Source organism: Vipera ursinii, assembly GCF_947247035.1.
Source record: "Vipera ursinii genome assembly, chromosome: Z".
Taxonomy (NCBI): domain Eukaryota; kingdom Metazoa; phylum Chordata; class Lepidosauria; order Squamata; family Viperidae; genus Vipera; species Vipera ursinii.
This window is the reverse complement of record NC_139517.1, coordinates 48745409-48768914: the sequence shown is the minus strand read 5'-3', so window position 1 is coordinate 48768914 and position 23506 is coordinate 48745409. Positions and strand designations below refer to the sequence as shown.

The 23506-nt window shown below is 41.1% G+C and overlaps 1 protein-coding gene across 1 annotated transcript in view; it reads left to right on the top strand.

Moving 5' to 3' along the window:
* The window catches only part of LOC310649710 (uncharacterized protein), a 629251-nt gene that overhangs the window by 440854 nt on the left and 164891 nt on the right, over positions 1–23506 (top strand). The gene's annotated exons all lie outside the window — the stretch shown is intronic.

The following is a 23506-nucleotide window of genomic DNA, read 5'->3' as shown; positions in this document are numbered from 1 at the left end:
AGGGAAGAAAGGAAGAAAGGAAGGAAAGAAGAAAGGTAGGGACAATGGGAGAGAGGGAGGGAGGGATGAAAGGCACCCACCCCAATCCCACCCCATTCCACCAGAGACCCACGGATTTCCACACACACAGGCACCCTGCAACCTGAGTGATGAGCTGGCCACACACCCCCAGCCATTGACTTCGCTTGTCGAAAAGTTGCAAAAGTTGATCACATGACCCTGGGACATAGAACGTCATAAGTATGAATCAGTTGCCAAGCATCCGAATGTAAGTCACATTACCCTGGGGATGCTGCAACAGTCATAAGTGTGAAAAATGGTCATAAGTCCCTTTTTCCAGTGCCGTTGTAACTTTGAACAGTCACTAAGGGAATTGTTGTAAGTCGAGGACTACCTGTACTTTATCATTTTTTCCTTTTTTTTGGTCAAGTTTTTGACACCTTGCTGGGCGACTGGTGGTACTCAGATAGTGCCTTTTTCTAAAAGTGGTACAATAGGTGAAAAGGTTGAAAAGCCCTCTAGATAACTTGTGTTAAATACCAATGATGCATCATTTTGTAGAAATTTTCTTCTAGGTTATAATTCAATGTCAATTTAAAGTCTTTTATCCACATATTTTCCCATGATTCAAACATCACATTATACCCAAAATTCCTTGCCCAGTGGATCATATGGTGTTTTACATGTTCATTCTCCAAATTCAATTTTAATAACATTTTATAGATCTTGGTGATTATATGATCATCACTACCACTTAGTAGGATTTCCAATTCCTTTTTAGCGAACTCAAAACCATGGTCTTTTTTGTCTAGTTTAAATCTTTCCTTCATTCGTTGATAGGTTAACCAGTGACAAGCGTGACCTTCTAATTCTAATTCTTCCCTAGACTTGAGGATGGGGTTTCCAGAATGGAAAGATACTATTTTACCATCCTCCACCAGTCTGGATTCACCACCATTTCTTTTCAAAAAAAAAAAGCTTGGGGAGGACACTCACGGGGGCAATTTCATAAAAAGCCTTGTTTTATATTTGTTCCAAACTCTTAACATGGCACGTCTAATAAAATGTTTATTAAAATCAACATTAAGGCTTGAATGGCATTAATGGTATGATAAAGTCAAATATAAAGGATTTCTATTGCTTTTCCTTCGGGACTGACGCTAAGCCTGAAAGCTTCTACTCATTAAAGGCATACCTGTTCACACAGGTGTTGAAGTGGTTCTGCAGCCTTGCTGCTCTCGGTTAACAGGTTTGGGGGGATTTAAATAAAGATTCTGGGTGGATTTATTCATTTAACAATCGTTGTTTCTGTACCTGTCTTCATATTGATGTTCACTCCTGGAACTGCCTGGACTTGTCCCTGCAGTTTTCTTGGAGAGATTTCAGAAGTGGTTTGCCATTCCCTCCTTCCCAAAGACTGACTGACCCAAGGTCACCCAGCTGGCATAATGCCTAAGGTGGGACTAGAACTCACCATCTCCCGGTTTCTCTCCTAGTGCCTAAAACATGGCATCAGACTATCAATTGTAGCTGTTTGTAAAATGTTAATTTAATTTTATCCTCACTTTTGGATTGCTAAAATATGAGGAAAATATAGTTACATTTGAAAAACAAAGTACTTAATTGCAGGTCATAAGCCCCTATATAGATGGTGTAAAATACCTAATAAAGTCAAAATTTAAAAAATTCAATGAAGTACCATAACTGTTCTTACAATACCTTTAACTCTACTCAATTATGTTGGAAACAACTCTTCTACTAATTTCATTTCAACAAAAATGCAGAATTGCTGTGGTGCTTGAAATTTTAAAGAGGAAAACAATATTAGTAAAGTAATCTCCCTTTACTTCTTTGTCAGTAAATTTAAATTTAACATACAAATATTAGTAAATCTTTTGTAGCACCTGTAGTTTTTCCACAGTAATAAACTCAGGGATTACTGGAGGTCTGATAAGTAAAGAAGAGCAGAAATTACAGAGTTTGTTGTAGAACAATATATTTGCAACTTGTATAGTTTGGTTTGTTTTAATGTACAGTTTTTGTACATTGAGTTTGTAAACAAACTTATTTTCAAAACAATATTACATACATTTCCTTTGCCTACGTTCAAAGAAAACAGCTACAGCCAGAAAAGCAAATTAGTATCCCCAGCAAACTATAGAAGCAGTATATGAAAAGATTAGAACAACCAAATTTTGCAGTCTGCAAAGGCAACAGCTACAGTTTCACACATTATTAATTCTCACAGAATTGTTGTGGCTTTTTTCAATGGAAAAAAAGTTCTATAAAATGCCACACTTTTACTTCTATTCAATTTATTTGCAAAGAAAAGCAACTTAGATGATTAAAGGCCTGGAGAGTAAAACATATGAACAACAATTGCAGAATTTGAGAACGGAAGAAGAGAAAAGGAGGACTAGCGGGGACATGATAGCAGTACTCCAGTATTTGAGAGGCTGCCAGAAGAGGAGGAGGTCAATTTATTTTCCAAAGCACCAGGAGGCAAGCCAAAGAAATAATGGATGGAAATTAATCAAGGAGAGAAGTAACCTGGAATTAAGGAGAAACATCCTAACAGTGAGGACAATTAACCAGTGGAGCAGCTTGCCTTCAGACATTGTAGATTTTTAAGAAGAGACTGGACAGCCACTTGTGTGAAATGATATAGGGTCTCCTGCTTGAGCAGGGAGCTGGACTAGAAGACCTCCAATGTCCCTCCCAGCTCTATTCCGTTCCGTTCCACTCTATTCTATTCTATTCTATTCTATTCTATTCTATTCTATTCTATTCTATTCTATTCTATTCTATTCTATTCTATTCTTCTCAATATTTGTGTGGCTGCCCATAATTCCGGGTGGCTCATAACAAAGAAACCAATAACTATACGACCATAAAATGAGAACCAAAATCCGTCTTCTCAGTCATCCCCATGGGATGTACCACCATCAGCTTCAGACATTCTTTCTTCCATCCCTGCACCCAGGTAAAAGCTCAGGTTTTGACAGCCTTCCAAAAGGCTGAAAAAGTGAGTGCTTGCTGAATCATTTGGGGAAGAGTATTCCATAAGGTAGGCACAACCACAGGAAATGGCACACTTCCAAGCTCCCACTAGAGGGCAAGACCTCAGGGAAGGGACCTGGAGCATACCTACCCCATCTGATCTGGTAGGATGGGCAGACACTGTCAGGAAGAAGGGATCCCACAAATATCCTGCTCCCTGCAATGTAGGGATTTAAAAGTGACAACCAGCATCTTGAATTACACCCAGAAGAAAGCTGGGGGACAACACAGCTCCTACCACAGAGGTGTAACATGGGCAAACAGAGGAACACCCAATACTGCATGTGCCACTGTTTTTTGGACCAGATGTAGCTTCTGAGTTACCTTCAAGGGCACTTGAAATGATCTTCAAAGAGAGCCCCATGTAAAGTGCATTGGAGTAATAGAAATTTGGAGAAATCCAAATTTGTCCCAAAAATTTTGTAATGAAAAAAATAAAGATGTCCTCTAACTTGCAAAATGGGACTATTCCCTCTATAATGTTACTTTGCCATGGAGGGGAATTCACTGGAGAAAGCAAAGATATTTGGAAGAGTTAGTGGTAAAAGAAGGCCAGGCCATGAAAGAACATGGTGGCTGGACACCATCAGATCTGACATTAGCCAGAGCAGACAAAAACTCAAAGAAGTTATTGCAAGATTGGAAGATGTGGAGAGACTTGGCCCATAGAATCACCAAGAGTTGGACATGACTGAATGCATCACCACCATTGTTGTGTAGCCGGTTTTTGCAGGCATTGAGCAAGACGGAAGGTTCAAAACAGCAACATGCTTTATCAAAGGTCAGAACAGAACAGAAGCAATAAGGGAGCTGCTGTGCAGCTGTTTATACGGTTGGCCAATAGGTGGCGACCAATAGGTTTGAAGGATAGTTTTCCCGCCCAAAGACCTACTTAGCCGGCTGGAGACAACCAGTCTGGGCCGGATAGCACCCGCTACAACATACACGTGAACTAGCACTTAGCAATTGAATGCAAGCAATTAGAAAGCAGTGCAACAAGAGCAAACACTTACAACATATACAAAAGGCCAATACATTACACCCATCATCATCAGATTTTTTTCAGTTTCTTTCTTGAAATATGTGCCAAAGGGAAAAAGAAAAGAAAAGGGAAAGAAGAGGGGAGGGGAGGGGAGGGGAGGGGAAAGGAAGGGAAGAGAAGAGAAGAAAAGAGAAGAAACAATACCTTGCATTAGCCCAATTGTAAATGTTTTCCTCTCCTGTGGACTCTTCATCATGTAAAATCTCAATCAAGTCTTTTTTTCCTTGTTTCGTCTAGAGGTTGATAGATATCTTTAAACCAAAGAGGCTTTTGAAATGATGCTGATGTCTGAACATGAGGAAAGGATGTTAAAAATGATCATAAAACTTCATTCTAAGATTTTAATTTATATGTTGCATTATCATTTTATTTTAATCTCAAATTCCAATTCCTGGAATGGAGGTTCTTCCTGAAGGAATATGTGACTAGCAAATTAGAGCAAACTTAATTGTGAACTCCTAATTAGGTCACCAGTTTTAGCTCCCTCTTTATCTACGATAGGGAATCCTGGAACATATTTTGTACCTCTGCCAATTAATACTAGTAGCCAGTAACATTAGTAGTTAGTAGCTGTAATTTTAAAAAATTCCCCAGTCCTAGTATTCCTAAATTTTGCAAGTGGTGTTGCGTTTAATATATGTCATTTAATTTGGGCTTAGTTATGATCTATGAAATAAATGCATGCTTTAATATTGTTTGGGAATGAGGCTTTTATCAATTCATCTAGTTGATACAAATATACTTGCAGTAAACAAAGCCATCTTTGTTAATATTGGTATATTTAATAAGTCACAACTGGTTATAGCAAAACTTTTCTTCTGAAAAGATCCCATAGGAATAATATACAAAATACATAAAACTGTATGACATAGTTTGCACACCTGACTCAATACACTTTACACATTAAGTTGCAAATAAGCCATATTTTCATTTCAGGTTTTGTGAATCCAACCATTGTGATTTATTCCAGAAATAATTTTCTGGTCATCCACAGTTTGGCACAATGTGGGAACTGCAGTATGTGATAAAAATGTCTACCAAAAAGGTTCAAAATACTGCTTTTTTCTAAATACTATAGCATGTATTTGGGCATTTCAAACTGTCAGTCATCTAGAAATCACAGGTGTAGGACAGGCTGGGATCAAGACCATTGGCTATTATAACAGCCTCCTTCTCCTTCTACACAGAGAAGCCAGAGTGGTTCTGAATTACTTCTATGTGGGCAGAAAATAAGGGTGCCTCCTGTTCCTGAAGACAATGGATTGGCTTACAGGATCCAGAAGAAATGGAGAGAAGCGAGGGAAATGGCAAATTCAGGAGGAATGGCTGGGAAGCTGCCATCTTTATCCACACTACTGCAGTGCTGGCTTAGATGACTTTAAAATTCAATGAGAGACTTTAAAACAGGAGCAGTTACCTTTAAAGAGAGTACAACAGATGGCTCTAGACATCAGTTGCCAAGTAAAAGCCAACCTTTCTTAAACACTGCAACCCAATCCTAACGTATATGTACTCAGAACTAAGCCCCATTGAGTTTAATACACTTGCAAAATGACAGGATTATATTTTATTTATTTAAACAAATTTATGGCAGCCTGCAAAATCTAAAAAAAAAATCCACCACCCAGTCACATTACTACCACCACCACTACTACTACTACTACTACTACTACTATTATTATTATTATTATTATTATTATTATTATTATTATTATTATTATTCAGGCTTGCCTCAGCCACATCTGTAATACTTGTAGTTGCTTGTGCATTTACACACCTGTTTTTCAAGTGTACCTCTCTCCATTCTATCCAGAAGTGTCCTTAAACAAACAATAAAAGAAAAAATGGTGAAATTTTAGCCTGGATAAAACCCTTTTGACAATATTCAAACGAAATGTGGCATACATTTCTGTATTGGAAAATTACACAAACTCTTAGCATTTATATGAAAGATGTATACACTGTTTCCCTAAAATAAGACCTAAAATAAGACTTGGCCCATAGAATCACCAAGAGTTGGACATGACTGAATGCATCACCACCATTGTTGTGTAGCCGGTTCTTGCAGGCATTGAGCAAGACGGAAGGTTCAAAACAGCAACATGCTTTATCAAAGGTCAGAACAGAACAGAAGCAACAAGGGAGGTGCTGTGCAGCTGTTTATACGGTTGGCCAATAGGTGGCGACCAATAGGTTTGAAGCATAGGTTTCCCGCCCAAAGACCAACTTAGCCGGCTGGAGACAACCAGTCTGGGCCGGATAGCACCCGCTACAACATACACGTGAACTAGCACTTAGCAATTAAATTCAAGTAATTAGAAAGCAGTGCAACAAGAGCAAACACTTACAACATATACAAAAGGCCAATACATTACACCCATCATCATCAGATTTTTTTCAGTTTCTTTCTTGAAATATGTGCCAAAGGGAAAAAGAAAAGAAAAGAAAAGGGAAAAGAGAGGGGAGGGGAGGGGAAAGGAAGGGAAGAGAAGAGAAGAAACAATACCTTGCGTTAGCCCAATTGTATATCTGCTTGATCAAACTTGCCTCTTGAGCCTTAAGTTTCTCTTTGAGCCTCTTCTTCTGTTCTTTTTTCAACCTATAAACAAGATTTTTTTTTCCGTACTTCATCTTTCAGAGCCCATATTCGACTTTCAATGTCACTTTGTTCAGATGTAGTTTCTAAAAAAGATAAAACATATTATTTAGAAAATAATATTTTATATTGATAAGAGGTCTTGCCTTTTTCATTTCCAAAATTGAAGATTGGTGGAAAATTCCAAATATGTTACACTTAATGCTGTAATTACATGGCATTCAAGCCCCATCAATTCCAATGGAAAGCCGAGACTCATTAAAAATAATTTAAAAATTATAAAAAAGGAAGTTGAAGCTCTAATACTTACCCGATTGGGTCATGGATAAAGACTCATCAGACCAACTATAAGATATATCCTGAGATTTTGTAGATGACAGTTGTTTACCTCCAGACTTCTCTGTTTGTTTGTTTGATTCTTGCTTTGATAGGGATGCACAGCTTTTGCAAGGAGACTGTATCAAGATGAAAAAGACTAAATAAGGAATATATATTACACACACATACACACACACACACACACACACACAAACCCCCCTCACACTAATTACAAGCATGGAAATAGAAATGTTTCACTTATTTGGAATCCTGTCTCTCTTAAGCAGGAGAGGCCAGCTAGTTAGGGAAATCTTGCTAATGGACAAAAAATGGCAAGGCCTCTGATGCCCTCTCAGATACCAAGCAAATATTTCAAACAGATGCTTGCCTATGACATATACTACTAGAAAGAGAGACTTTCTGGATTTCTGGTTTTCCAAGATATCAGTTTAATCCTATTATGTCTAGGACCTAACATATATCTATTCTTTTTTTCTTTTAAAGATTGTACAGAATGGCAAGAATCAATTCCTGGAGAATCTTTTCTAAGGTTGGAAGCTGGAGTAGGTAATATATATCTGATATTTTCCACATTCTAATCATACGCTTGCAACTCCGAAGTGGAAAGAAATTCTCCTCTAGAATTGTTCCAAAATCAATATGGCCCCTTTTCTCCAGTACTCTTTTGATCAGGGGCACAATGGCTCAGCAGTTAAAGATGCTGAGCTTGTCAGTTGGGAGCTGACAGCCCCGGTTAGAGACCCAAGTACTGTGCAATGGGGTGAGCTCCCGTACCTTACCCAGCCCCTACCCACCTAGCAATTTGAAAGCAATTGTAGCCATAATTTGAGGACTATCTATAGTTTCATTTCATCTATACTTAAAAACAGCTATTTTTGACCTAGATTTAAGAAGACCTGAAGGAAACTGAAATACAGAGAAATAAATAAAATGAAGGCAGTAAATATAAAATGATAAGAAAAGCATAGAGAAAAGGTACTGAATAAGTAAGGATCTTGGAAAGCGAAGAAAACGGAGGGGGGGATAAAGAAAAGGTTTAGCTAAAGAGAAGGTTTGGAGTTTCATTTCTCCATGGGGAATGAAGGAGCAAATTGGGTACTGTAAGTCTTGGGTCTCTTTTAAGCATTCAGTTTTACCTGTTAAACACCTGAACCTCAGTCCCAAGTTGGGCCCTGTCCCTACCCATTTTTCAAACCAGCCCTGGAATGCCACTTTGATACTTGAATAATTTGATACTTGAATAGTTTTATGTGATCCTTGAATAAGATTTTGAATATTAAGATGACTGAAAGTTATTATCCTTGGGATTCTCAATTTCACATTCAAGATTACTTACATCTGCTTAGGAAGGTTTTCATGAGCAGTAAATCAACAGAATCTCAATTTCTCTCAAGGTCTCATTTAAAATTTGACCTCTGGCACTTTTATCCTAACAGTACTCAAAGGACTTCAAGTATGTAGTCCTGAAATCTAAAGTCAAACTATGGTAATAATTTTTTTTTGTAAAAAAGCAGTAAGCAGTAAAATAGTATTATGCTTCTGACAGCAATAGCGCTAAGATTTATACACCATTCCAGAGTGTTTTACAGTACTTTCTGAGTGGTTTACAAATGTCAGCAAAAGGCCCCCAACAATCTGGGTCTTCATTTTACTGACCTCGGAAGAATGGAAGGCTGAATCAACCCTGAGCCGCTCAGGATTGAGCTCCTGGCAGTGGGCAGAGTCAGCCTGCAATACTGCATTCTAACCACTGCACCAGATGTATCAATCCTATTTTACTAATAAGAAAAAAGGAAAAGGAAAAAAAAGGGAAAGAAACCTTTCCCAAAATATAAAAAAGTGCTAAAAGCTAGCTTTTCAGAGATGTTACGGGTAGTTCTCAGCTTACAACTATTTGTTTGACCGTGTTAAAAAAGTGACTTATGAACCAGTTGCAGTTGCAGCATCTCTACAGCCACTTGTTCATGATTCGAGCATTTGACAACTGACATGTATTTACGACAGTTTTACTGTGGTCACCATTTACAACCTTCATAGGCAAAGTCAATGGGGGAACCCAGATGCATTTAGTGACTGTATGATTTGCTTAATCACTTGGCATTGTGACTCATTTAACAGTATTGTCGCTTAATGATGGAAATGCTGGTGCCGAGTTTGGCCATAAGACAAAGACCACCTCTATGTCACTTCAACAGGGTTTAGAGGCTGAAAAAATAGTTTAGTGTGATCCCACCCACAAAATGTTGTCTCTTCTGCTAGTGACAAAAGTCACCACCTTTTCACCCTTTTAGTCAGGTTTGTTGTTGTTAGCTGCGAAGTCGTGTCCGACCCATCGCAACCCCATGGACAACACTCCTCCAGGCCTTCCTGTCCTTTACCATCTTCTGGAGTCCATTTAAGCTCACTCCTACTGCTTCAGTGACTCCATCCAGCCACCTCATTCTCTGTCATCCCCTTCTTCTCTTGCCCTCAATCTTTCCCAGCATTAGGCTCTTCTCCAGTGAGTCCTTCCTTCTTATTAGGTGGCCAAAGTATTTGAGTTTCAACTTCAGCATCTGGCCTTCTAAAGAGCAGTCAGGATTCATGTCCTCTAGGACTGACCAGTTTGATTGCCTTGCAGTCCAAGGGACTCGCAGGAGTCTTCTCCAGCACCATAGTTCAAAGGCCTCAATTCTTTGGCGCTCAGCCTTTCTTATGGTCCAACTTTCACTGCCATACATTACAACTGGGAAGACCATAGCCTTGACTATACGCACTTTTGTTGGCAGGGTGATGTCTCTGCTTTTTAGTGTGCTGTCTAGATTTGCCATTGCTTTCCTCCCCAGGAACAAGCGTCTTTCAATTTCTTGGCTACAGTCCCCATCTGCAGTGATCTTGGAGCCCAGGAAAATAAAATCTGTCACTACCTCCATTTCTTCCCCATCTATTTTCCAGGAATTGAGAGGGCCAGATGCCATGATCTTGGTTTTCTTAATGTTAAGTTTCAACCCAACTTTTGCACTCTCTTTCTTCACCCACAAGAGGCTCTTTAGTTCTTCTTCACTTTCTGCCATTAGAGTGGTATCATCTGCATATCTTAGGTTGTTGATATTTCTCCCGGCAATCTTAATTCCAACTTTTGATTCATCTAGCCCTGCCTTTCTCATGATGTGCTCTGCATATAAGTTAAATAGGCAGGGCGACAGTATACAGCCTTGCCGGACTCCTTTCCCAATTTTGAACCAATCAGTGGTACCGTATCCAGTTCTCACTGTTGCTTCTTGACCCGCATATAGGTTTTTCAAGAGACAAATAAGATGGTCTGGTCCTCCTATCTCTTTAAGAACTTGCCACAGTTTGTTATGATCCACACAATCAAAGGCTTTAGCATAGTCAATGAAGCAAAAGTAGATGTTTTCCTGGAACTCCCTAGCTTTCTCCATGATCCAGCGTATGTTGGCAATTTGATCTCTAGTTCCTCTGCCTCTTCGAAATCCTGCCTGTACTTCTGGTAGTTTTCGATCCACATACTGCTGGAGTCTAGCTTGTAGGACTTTAAGCATAACTTTACTAGCATGTGAAATGAGTGCAATGGTGCCCTATTTGAACATTCTTTGGCACTGCCTTTCTTTGGAATTGGAATGTAAACTGATCCTTTTCCAATCCTGTGGCCACTGTTGAGTTTTCCAAATTTGCTGGCAAATTGAGTGTAGCACTTTTACTGCATCGTCTTTTAAGATTTTGAATAGCTCAGCTGGAATACTGTCACCTCCACTAGCTTTGTTGTTGCTCAGTTTTTCTAAGGCCCACTTCACTTCACATTCTAGGATGTCTGGCTCGAGGTCAATGTCCACTTCACTGTGGTTATCAGGGACGTTAAGTTCATTCTTGTATAGTTCTTCTATGTAATTTTGCCACCTCTTCTTAATCTCCTCTGCGTCTGTTAGGTCCCTGCCATTTTGGTCCTTTATCATGCCCATTTTTGCATTAAACGTTCCCTTCATCTCTCCAATTTTCTTAAAGAGATCTCTGGTCCTCCCTATTCTATTGTTTTCTTCTATTTCTTTCCACTGTTCATTTAAGAAGGCATTCTTATCTCTTCTAGCTATTCTCTGGAATTCTGCATTCAATTAGGCGTATCTTTCTTTTTCTCCCTTGCCTTTTGGTTCCCTCCTTTCCTCAGCTATTTTGAAAGCTTCCTCAGACAACCATTTTGCTTTCTTGCATTTCTTTTTCTTTGGGATGGTTTTGGTTGCTACCTCTTGTACAATGTTGCGAACCTCCGTCCATAGTTCTTCAGGCACTCTGTCTATCAGGGATATGATTTAATTCATACCTGAGTGGCCTAGTGCTTTTCCCTACTTTCTTCAGTTTAAGCCTAAACTTTGCAACGAGAAACTCATGGTCTGAGCCACAGTCAGCTCCTGGTCTTGTTTTTACTGACTGTATAGAGCTTCTCCATCTTTGGCTGCAAAACACATAGTCAATCTGATTTCTGTGTTGACCGTCTGGTGATGTCCATGTGTAGAGCCGTCTCTTGGGTTGTTGGAAAAGAGTGTTTACTATGACCATCGTATGTTCTTGACAAAAGTATATCAGCCTGTGCCCTGCTTCATTTTGTACTCCAAGGCCAAAAGTGGCTGTTATTCCGGTTATCTTTTGGCTTCCTACTTTAGCATTCCAATCCCCCATGATGATAAGGACATCATTTTTTGGTGTTAGTTCCATAGTCAGGTTTAGTATTGCATTAAAAAAAAATCACTTCATCTCCTTTATCCATCCAGTCTTTCAATAACACAGATTATGTCACCATGGTATTTGGAGATTAGGACCTTTCCTAATGAACAATTCAACAGAGAAAACTACAGTTTAGCCCTCATTCAGTGAAGCTGAGAAGTAAACTATAAAAAGTGTGAACTGTGAGTGCATCTCTTCCACCTTTTAATAGTATTTTTTTTTACATTTTTAACAAAATTAACATGTTATATTACAATAAATACACACTGGACATTTTATCTGAGTTATTAGTAATGTTAATATAATATTTAAATTAAGCCTTTAATTTATTTATTTATTTATTTTTATTTATTTTATTATATTTATATACCGCCCTTTCCCGAAGGACTCAGGGCGGTTTACAGGGTGATTAAAATGAAAAATACAAAAGTTAAAAATTAAAAAAATTATATCCATCCCTGAACAAATAAAAACCCCAGTTAAAATTAAAATTAAAATTCTCAGCCTGGGCCAGAGAGCTCGAAGAGCCAGGTCTTCAGGTCCCGGCGGAATGAACGGAGGTCGGGGGCAGTCCTAAGCTCCACTGGCAGCTGGTTCCAAAGGGCAGGTGCACCCACTAACATCCCTGGGTGTTATCCGCTGGCAATCTCTTACCGGCGGTACCCTGAGAAGACCCTCCCTGTGGGAGCGCACTGGACGAAGGGAGCTTGATGCCGGCAGCAGGTGTTCCCTTAGATATCCCGGACCCTCGCCATTTAGGGCTTTATAGGTCATCACCAGCACCTTGAATCTCACCCGGAGGGCAACCGGGAGCTAATACAGCTCGCGGAATAGAGGTGTTACATGGGAGTATCGGGAAAACCCCATCACAACTCGCACGGCCGCATTCTGCACCAGCTGAAGCCTCCGAGTGGTCCTCAAGGGCAGCCCCATGTAGAGAGCGTTGCAGTAGTCTAAACGGGAGGTCACGAGCACGTGAGTGACTGTGCGTAGGGCATCTCGGTCCAGATAGGGTCGCAACTGGCGCACCAGGCAAACCTGGGCAAAAGCCCCCCTGGTCACGGCTCCTATACGGTCTTCAAAATTGAGCCGTGAATCCAGGAGGACGCCCAAGTTGCGAGCCCTATCAATGGGGGGTAACACCTCACCCCCCATCGTTAGAGGTGGAATAGTCTGGTTAACCCGAGATGCCGATACGCACAGCCACTCAGTCTTGGCAGGATTGAGACGAAGCCTGTTTCTCCCCATCCAGACCTGGACCGCCTCCAGGCAACGGGACATCACGGTGAGGTCATCGCTGGGTTGGTTCGGGGTGGAAAGAAAAAGTTGGGTATCATCAGCATACTGATGATACCCCACCCCGAAACCACGAATGATCTCACCCAGCGGCTTCATATAGATGTTGAACAGGAGGGGCGAGAGAACCGACCCCTGAGGAACTCCACAAGCAAGAGGCCTCGGGGTAGATCTCTGCCCTCCCGTCAACACTGACTGCGAACGGCCCAGGAGATAGGAGGAGAACCACCGTAAAATGGTGCCTCCCACTCCTAACCCCCTGAGACGCCCCAGTAGGATACCATGGTCGATGGTATCAAAAGCCGCTAAGAGATCTAATAGGACCAGGACAGAGGAACAACCCCTGTCCCGAGCCCGCCAGAGATCATTCACCAGCACGACCAATGCCGTCTCCATGCTGTATCCAGGCCTGAAACCCGATTGGTACGGGTCCAGATAATCAGTTTCTTCCAGGAACATAGGAAGCTGATGCGCCACCACACTCTCAACAACCTTTTAACATAGTTTTAATTATTGTATTATATTGGGCATAACTATTTAATTCTTTTTTAACTTTTGTATTTATATTTTGATATTTATTGCCCTGTACACCGCCCTGAGTCCTTCGGGAGAAGGGCGGTATAAAAATTTAATAAATAATAAATAATAATAAATAACCTTCACCAAAAAGCGAAGGTTGGAGACTGGACGATAGTTATTTAAAACAGTCGGGTCCAGGACTGGCTTTTTGAGGAGGGGTCTCACCACCGCCTCCTTCAAGGTGGCAGGGAAGACACCCTCCTTCAAAGAAGCAGTTATTACTGCCTGGAACCAGCCTCGTGTCTCCTCTCAGGCTGCATAAACCAGCCAGGAGGGGCACGGATCCAACAAACAGGTGGTGGTGCTCAGCCTCCCCATGATCCTGTCCACATCATCAGGGGAAACAGGATCGAACTCAGTCCAGATAACATGCTCAAGACTGTCCGATTCCTCCACGTCAGACTCTGCCCAGTCAGAGTCCAGACCGGCCCGGATCTGAGCGACTTTGTCCGCCAGATGATGACTAAACTCCTCGGCTCGTCCCTGTAAGGGATCCTCCCTCACCTCCTGGTTAAGGAGGGAGCGAGTCACCCTAAACAGGGCGGCCGGGCGATTATCTGCAGACGCGATGAGGGCAGCGAAGTAATTAGACTTTGCCGTCCTCATCGCCGCAAGATAAGACCTTATAAAGGTTCTTAACTGCAATCAGTCAGATTCGGATCGGCTGGACCTCCAACCGCTCTCTAGATCCCGTCTCCGATGTTTCATCTCCCGGAGCTCCGCAGAGAACCATGGAGCCCAACGGGATCTGCGCCGGGTCAGAGGTCGCAAGGGTACAACACAGTCAAGTGCCCCGGCGGCCGCCCTTTCCCAGGCATCCACCAAGGCATCGATTGGGCTGTGGGTGAGGGCGATGGGTATAGACCCAAGCGCCATCTGGAACCGTTCAGTGTCCATTAGGCGCCTGGGGAGGAACCACCTGGTCGGTTCCGCAGCCCAGCGGCGGGGGGTGGCATAACGGAAGACCAGCCGCAGGAGATGGTGATCTGACCATGACAGGGGAACAATGGTTGGTGAACCCCCTCCCAGATCATCCAACCACTGTCCAGACAGGAACACCAGGTCAAGAGTGTGACCCCCCACATGAGTCAGGCCCTGAATCACTTGGATCAGGCCCATGGCCCTCATGGAAGCCATGAACTCCCGACCTAACTCAGACGACCCTCCCAGTGAAGGCAAATTGAAGTCCTCCAGAACTATAAGCCTGGGGAACTCCACCGCCAACCCTGAGAGGGTGTCGAGCAGCTCGGGCAGGGCTGTTGCCACACAGCTGGGTGCCAGGTATGTGAGCAACAAGCCCAACTGAGCCCGAGGGCCACATCTCAGGAGGAGGGACTCACTCCCGGTCATCTGGACAATGGTGGTCTCCCGTGGGCATAAAGTCTCCCGGACAAGCACCGCCAGCCCACCACCCCTACCCTGAGCCCGTGGCTGGTGTAGCACACGGAAACCTGGAGGGCATAACTCGGTCAGAGGAACCCCTCCCTCCGAGCCCAACCAAGTCTCTGTGATGCACGCCAGATCCGCACATTCCTCCTTGATCAACTCCTGAATGAGGGGAGCCTTGTTAACGACGGATCTGGTATTAAAATAAGCCAGCCTAAGCTCAGGGGCCTGATCACCCTCATCCCCAGGCAAAAGGGTGCTAACCGGAGGGTCAGAGCGCGCCACCGCATGCAGACAGCGGGGGCGTGATCCCAGATGTTGATGCGGCCCTCCGTGCAACCACATGCTGCCATTCCCTATCGTCGTGGGGATTTGAAGCCCCACCCTAACATTCAAAGAACCAGCAACCACCTCCCCCAACCCCGTCTCGTCGGGACCCCTAACAGGCCCAGACTGAGTGCCAGTTAATAATTCCCTCCCCACCCTACTATCCCTTCCCCTCCCTAACCTTTTAAAATAACCGGCTAAAAATGTATCAGGGGCCTCTTAACGTGTCTCAACACAAGGCCCCTGTCTAAGCCCAGCCACCTCTCGGAGTCCCAACAATTGGGCTCGTCATTAAGGGGAGTGTGGAAACAGGCGGCTGGTCGTGCCCAAGAGGGAGGAACCCCCCTGAGGGCATACAGATCAGCTCCAGAGTAACGGTAACCAACCATGCAACAATAAAATGTCCACATAGGGCAAATATTACAATTATTTACAATGGGTGAATCGATAGAATGATGGTAGTCAGATGGAATAATATTGAGTCCGGTGGGTGTGTCTCTCAATCCACTAGTCCAACTCAGCTCTCACCTGAGATGGCGATCAGGAAGAAGCCCCAGCCGTCCTCTCACTCTGGCTGAGGAGTCCAACCTGGGGTGGAGAGAGCAAAGAGTCCCGGGCCAAGCCTACCCCAACTGGTCTCTCACACCAGTGGGGCGGTCGATAACCAATCCAAGACCGTCCTCCCACCACGGTCAGGTCCAGGCCCAAACCAGACTGTCAATGGGGAGGTCTTGATCCAGCCAAGCATTAAAACGGCCATAATAGCTGCCTGCCAGCACAGGAAATAAGCCAGGCCGCTACCGATCTTCGGGTAGCCGGCCACTGCCACCATTCTAGAGGGGGTGGACAAAGACGGCCTCTCCCACAAGCGTCCACCTGCTAGCCCAAATGATGTTCCAGTAGCGAGCAAAAGGCGAGCAAAAGGCATTCCCAGCAATGATGTAAAATCCAGGCATTCCTCAACAAGTCCACCGCGGTGGGGCAGAAACCAAGGCCGATATCCGGGCCTCAAAGCCACCATCACCATCCGGAAGGAGAGGGAGGGCTCCGCGCTGCTGAAAACGGCACCAGCCAGCTGACAGCTCCCGATCGAGTTTCCAACCAGTAAAGTTGGTGAAATCGTCGCCGCCGCCCCTCCGTACAAGCGGAGGGTATCCACGGCAAAAAAACAGAGGAAAAATGCCTGCAGCAGCACAGCATTATTCTCCAGGCTGGTAGGGCAGTAAAACGCCACTCTCCGAAGGGGGGGAGGGGGGCTCAGCACCGCCGAAAATAGTGCCTAGCAAGCGTCTCTGCATCCACACACCCTGAAATCACCCCCTCATACCGTGCCACGGCTGGGCCTCCCTAAATTGCCCCATTTAGAGTCCTTGTGGAGTGCACGTAGCTCAAGCTGCTGCTGCCGCCATCTTGGGCAAAAAAAATTAATTTAAAAGAATGGCAAATGGATCCTCAAATTCACTTACCGGTTTTCCAGGAGAAACAGCAGATTCCAGTTCTTGTGTATAAACTATTTCTTCAGTTATTGTGTGATCTAGGCTTCCAGGCTCGCCTTGAATCTCGGAAACCTTTGATGGAGCAGACTCAACAACTAGATTGCTCAATTCTTCTGGGACAGAGCTTTCGCTATTTAGATGAGAACAAGGTGGCATTGAAGAGTCTTCTTCGCTGACTGTCTCTGAGAGAGAAAAATGGAAAAGGATCAATTCCTCAATTCCCAGCACTTTACTGACAGGCTTTTAAAAATATTTTGATACATGCTTACAGTCATATTAAAAATTAAATACTCCCCACTGAAGTTTTTGGCTTTTTAAACATATTTCAACATACAGTATTTTTTTATAATATTTTATTAGTTTTCTAAAGCAATATGGTGACTAGGTTAATCAATAGTTCAATAACATACATAAATTTTTAGTATAAATCTTAAGTTACATCAATTATTTCCTCTCCTTTTCTCTTAATATCTACTATCTCATATTAGGCAAATACAGTTCTTATTATTAACTAAGTAAAAACATCTTTGTTATATTTACATTTTTTAGCTTATACATATATTGTGTTTGCATTCAATCCTTAAATACAATCAATGTCCTGTTATTGCTTTTTTCCCAAGCTTTAATTTCTAATCAATATTCAAATTAACATTTGGTATTTATAATTTCCAAGCTTTAGGTAACCAAAGTTTCTCTTATCTCAACTTCTTCCTTTTTCCATTTTCATAATAAAATCTAATATTCCAAGTACACATCTTATCTATTTGAATATAGTCTTGTTCTGTTTTCTAAAAGTTATCTATTTTCCATCATATTAATCAATCTAATTAATAATACAGTATCTCACCTAATAAATCAAAACCATTATATGTACTGTCTGGGTTAACCAATAAATCAGTAATATACATAAATTTTTCATTTATGTCTAATTTTTAAAAGCTCAAATACTCCCTCTCTTTTTCTGGTAATATTTATTATTGCATGATGGGCAAGCAGAATTCTTATTTTCAACTGATTTCCAAATATTTTATATTAGGTGACCAAAATTTCCCTTATTATTCAATTATAATGTAACTTTTATTTTCTAAAAAATATCTATTTTCCACCATATTTAATCCTCTAATTAGTAATATGAAATCCCCTCTAATAAATCAAAACCTTTATTTTCTTCTGCCTTCTTCTGGCTTTCTTCCTTTGCCAACTAAACTTCCATGTCAGTTCTTTTGAGTCATCAAATAATCCTCTATCTATCTATCTATCTATCTATCTATCTATCTATCTATCTATTATTTGGAATAAGAAAGACCATTTGGTTGCAGGTTTTTTGGAATAACTAGCCCAGGGGTAGACAACCTTGGCTCTTTTATGACTCCTGTACTTCAATTACCAGAATTCCTGAGCCAGTATAGCTGGCTCAGGAATTCTGGGAGTTGAAATCCACAAGTCATAAAAGAGCCAAGGTTGTCTACCCCTGAACTAGCCCATTTGAATTTATTAGATTGCCTCCCTATTACTCCAATTTCCCACAATTGTCCTGATAGGTTTATCTTCCCTTCAATCTGTTCTTCCTTTCTCTCAAATTTCTTCTGATTTTTATATAAAGTCTTTTCCATTTTCAGAATTGTCATTCCCTTTTCTGATTTTTCTGTTGGCTGGATCTGTTGGTCAATTGAGTCCTCTGTCTTAGTGTTTAGTTGTTCCACTTCTCCTGTTATTTTCTGCATTGTTAGTTCTTTGGTTATAGTCAAAATCTGGGTTTGCATATTTAAGCTGGCATCTTGTTCCTTTATGTTGCAGCTTATTTTGGCACAAGCTGAAAGAATGGTTTTGTCTATTGATTTCAACATGGAAAGGACCCATATTCTCTTGATAGTATGTTAAATTGAAGACTTTAGAATCAAACGTTAAAAATAGTTTTTTTTTGTTTTTTATAGCTAGGTGTGGGACATCTATTTCACATGTTATAGGTGGTCTTTATAGTAGAAATTGTTTGTCAAGTAAGAGTATATAATCCAAGGTATTCCATCATCTCGTATAATAACCTATGCTTCTCATGCAAAGAAATAGGAAAGCAAGTCTCCACGTATACCTCTGAAAGTCAGTAAAAGTTTACATTCATAGTTCAAACAGGCCAGATATGCTGCCCAGAAGTTCCTTCTTTGTAGCTGAGTTTTTCACAGGTGGTAGTTGTCAAGGTTAAAGAAGTTTTTTCTGGAGTCTGGGTTTCAAGCCAAGTCTCTTTTAAGCAATAACAAGTTGCAATACCATACATCGCCACAAGATGTCACCGATGCTGTTTAAAGCTTTTTAAGTCCAAAATTTTTATGATAGTTTTTCAAGTCTTATTTGTTTTTTTAGATAAAAACAAACATCTCCAGTAAGAATAGGAACACTTTTAGTCCCCAAATTTCAAAAGCATATACATCCAATTAGATTAGAATTGTTCTTATAGTTGCTCTGTTTCCCCTGGGTGAGTAGTCGCCGCTTTTCTTAAAGGGTAGTGTAGAAATTCCCTTCCCTCTCTCCTCACAGGGGAAAAAATACTTTGTGCAGCTTTTACAGGAAAAAATACTTAAAAGTCTTAAAGAGAAGATCAGATCTCACCCAGTTTCATCCGTGTTGCTTTAAAAGTGCTTGGTGGTGATTCTGACTTTGGCTGTCAGCAGCTTAATGACAAGCCACATTGCTATGGCCAGTCTTTCCCCCGCCAGAGGGCTTCCCCGGATCAAATGGAAGGGCCATCACCCTCCCATGATCAAGAAGGGGTCCCCTCCTTGCTTGCCCCCCTTACAGGGCAACTTTGGACCTTTTCCAGGTCCCCCAGCAGGAGGAAATCGGACACAAAAGACGGAGCTCGTCTTCCAGCATCCGTGGTGCTGCGATGGCAAACCGGAGGTCCAAAATACAGTATTTAATCTTAATTTCCACAATACTGATAAAGGGGATATAACAAATATAATCTACTGTTTACATCTGTAGTCCATACTATAAACAAACACTAAAGGAAATTTCACATCTGGAAAAAATTGATATAACCCTACATTTATCACTATTTCAAATACCTAAATTAGAGATGTGCAAATAATTAGAACATTATTACAGAAGAATTGGGAAGAATCTGTCTTATTTAAACCTCAGATATTTAGTTTGATTTGCTGTTATTTTGCTGAAGATTGTGTTTAGACTGAAAGAGCTCTCTGAGGCCTTCAAAAAGACTTCAGAAAGGTTACAGAAGCCCATGAGATTAGGTAAGGATTTAAAAATATCTCCAAACAACTGGACATTAATCATTCCAAAAGATCATCTACCACCTGAGAAGATGTTAAAAAAGAAGAAAAAGATTTTACAATGGGTGTACTTTTTCACACAATCAAGTAGCAAAATGTATTAAAAATTTTAGAGAAATACATTTCTATATTATTATTTTACCTATTATTCATCTCCTTTTAATATTGAAAAATTATTTCTCCTTTAAGTAGAATTGTTTTACACAAATACTAAGCCAAAACCAATCAGTTAAAAATTTGGAATACGTATGTTTGAATGCAGCTTTTGGACATAATCAGGTTCTGAATACATGAAAGCCATTTTCTGAAATGTAATCTAACCTTGCACTTGGACTTTTGTTGAACAAAATTACTTGGATAAGCCAAACCCTTTCCACATAATCAGCACATTTATAATAGCAAGATTTAGAGCAAGGGTCAACAAACCATGGTCTGAGGGCCAAATCTGGTCTGCAATTTCTTTTTGTACAGCCCACAGACTAAGAATAGATGGACAGATGGGCAGCAGATTGCTGGAACTAAGTCTCAGCTGAACTCCCATGATAAGGGGTGGGAACGGGGATGGAGTGTCCCAGGCAGTGGCAGCAGCCTATCATTGGACCATGCTATCCAATGGCTGCTCTGCCCATGAAGGCAGAGGTAGGGGAAGGGAATCTGGCCCTTTAAAGAAAAAGTTTGCCAAGTTTTAATTAGAGCCCCAACAAGGTAAGTGTCATAGTTTCTACCTTTTTGATCAGATTTCTGATCTCCTGCTCCTTTTTTATTTGCTTTGGTTTTATGCAGCTCTTTTTCCCAAACAGCTAGCACTTCTTTTTCTATCTGATGTATCTCTGCTTCTTCTGCATCTAAACGTTGCTTCCACTGCAGCAGCTCCTCTGCATGCTGATGCCGCTGCATCAGTTTTTGCTCTCGCTTGGTCAAGAACCTGATGAAGAAACAGGGGAAACTGTTCACTATTGTCCTGAGATATAAATATTTGAACTTCCATTATCCTATTCGGTAAAAGTATTTACTCGTATTTTACTCGTGCTGTGAATGTGAACCTGAATTTTTTTGTTAAAAACCTCAACTCTGAAGTAACACACACATGCTATAACCATAAACAAAGTTCTTAAACTGCCTCTCCTCTTCAAGAAAAAAAAAGATTTTTGTTCTATTTAGACTAACATTTAAGCAGCATCAACAGATAGCAGAATTGAGAAGAGCAAAATTCTGAAAAATAGTTCTAGGTCAATTTAGAAAGAAAGCTTCGAGGGGTTATCATTTAGCCATGGAGAGTTATTCATCCTCAAGACTGAATGCTTTTTAAACCACTGAACTGATTTTCATCCACCTACAGCAATACAATGCCTTCCACTGTTCCATGTGACTTAAGCAATAAAATAATTATTCTAAAATAGTAAATTATGAGCAAGTTATTAAAAATGCAAGTTAATGACTATATAATCAAGACCTACTGGCAAAACATAGTAAGTTAATATATTACAAATGAATACAACACATTTATAATAAATAAATAGTCTTTAAGAGTGAAGTGAAAAAAAACCAAAAGTATCTCCCTTTGGAATTTTAATTAATTTGAAATAGTATCTTATAACTTGCCATCAGAGAAAGGCACATTATGGAATGGTATGGTCTCTGATAACTGTAACAAACAGAGATTGCAAAACGAGAATTAAATAAATTTAAACACATACGTGTAAACTAATGAATACTGAGATTTTCTACCAAACTTTCTGATTCACCTGATCCTAAGACTGACTAACCCTACATCATTATCCTTAACTTTCAAAGGACTGTCCAAAGAAGTCAGTTGGGGGCTAAGACCCTTATGAAGTAAAAGCGATGAATGGTCACTATCCATCTATATCCAACTTTAAATGAAACTACCAGTATAATCAGGTTATATGAGATTAAGATATAATCGAGTGTACTAGGCCTTGTTCTCCCTGTTAAAGTCACTATCTGCTGGCTTATTTAGTATATCTAACAAGCTACCCATTATAGTCATAAGTTGTGATGGTTGTAAAACAGATCATCATATGACTGGATTCATTTTATATCCTTTTTCAGTTGTAAAGTGAATGCTGTGCTCATTAAGCAAGCCCATTGTTTGCTATGGAGTGTTTTTGATGAAAACGTGAAGTAAATGCCAAATTTAGCAAAAAATACCACACATCACCGTCACATGACTATAGGATACTACAAACAGTCAAAATTACAGGCTGGTTGCTGGCTGCCTGAAATGTATTCATATGGCTGTGGTATGGGGGCTGTTGGGACTTTGGAACCAGATCTTAAGTACGTTCTGCGTGGTCCATTTTAACTTCAGTCAGTTGCTAAGTGACTGGCTGTAATTTGAGAGCTATGTGTAAAACACTATTCACACGCTGATTCTAAACACCAGGGTTTCTGCCTAAAACAGAAAGTTCTCCATCAGGAGCTCTCATAATTGAAGGGACTGGTTTGAGACTAATAAATACTAAAATATTCTAATGAACCATAGCACAATCTGAAATCAACCTCATCTACAATGCTTTTTAAAAACTCACATAACTTACAATCAGTGAAAGACAACAGACAATTGAGGATACAATTTAGTGTCAAACTATACTACAAAATGTAAGTGTACACTTCTGCTATTTTGCTGGCTAGATTTGGATGCTTCAGTGTGGTCAGGTAACTGGAAGCCAATATTTCCAACTCTAAAGCTTCAAGTACACAGATAACATAGACAATACAGAGACAATATATATTCTTTTTCAAAGAGATACAATTCTTTGCCAATTTTGTCTGATGATACTGATTTAAGACTTCATCTAGTTATGTGTAGCAAGGTGAATACAAGCATGCTTTTCTTGGCTACTTAGAACTCTTTTTTCTATATAAGAATTTGTCTACAAATAAACTATTAGGCTGAAGTCACTGACCAAATTTATGGGGTCTACTATGGGACCAGAAGGGACGCGGTGGCTCAGTGGGTTATGACGCTGAGCTTGTCGATCAGAAGGTCGGCAGTTTGGCGGGTCGAATCCCGAGTGCCGCGTAGCAGAGTGAGCGCCTGTTACTCGTCCCAGCTTCTGCCCACCTAGCAGTTCGAAAGCATGTAAAAAGGCAAGTAGAAAAATAGGGACCACTACGGTGGGAAGGTAACAGCGTTCCGTGCGCCTTTGGCGTCTAGTCATGCTGGCCACATGACCACGGAGACGTCCTCGGACAAGCGCTGGCTCTTCGGCTTTGAAACGGAGATGAGCACCGGCCCCTAGAGTCGGAAACGACTAGCACGCATGTGCGGGGGAACCTTTACCTTTACCTTTTTTATGGGACCAGAAATATTCTTGCAAAAAACAAAACAACCTCTCCAACAATGTACATAATGTCA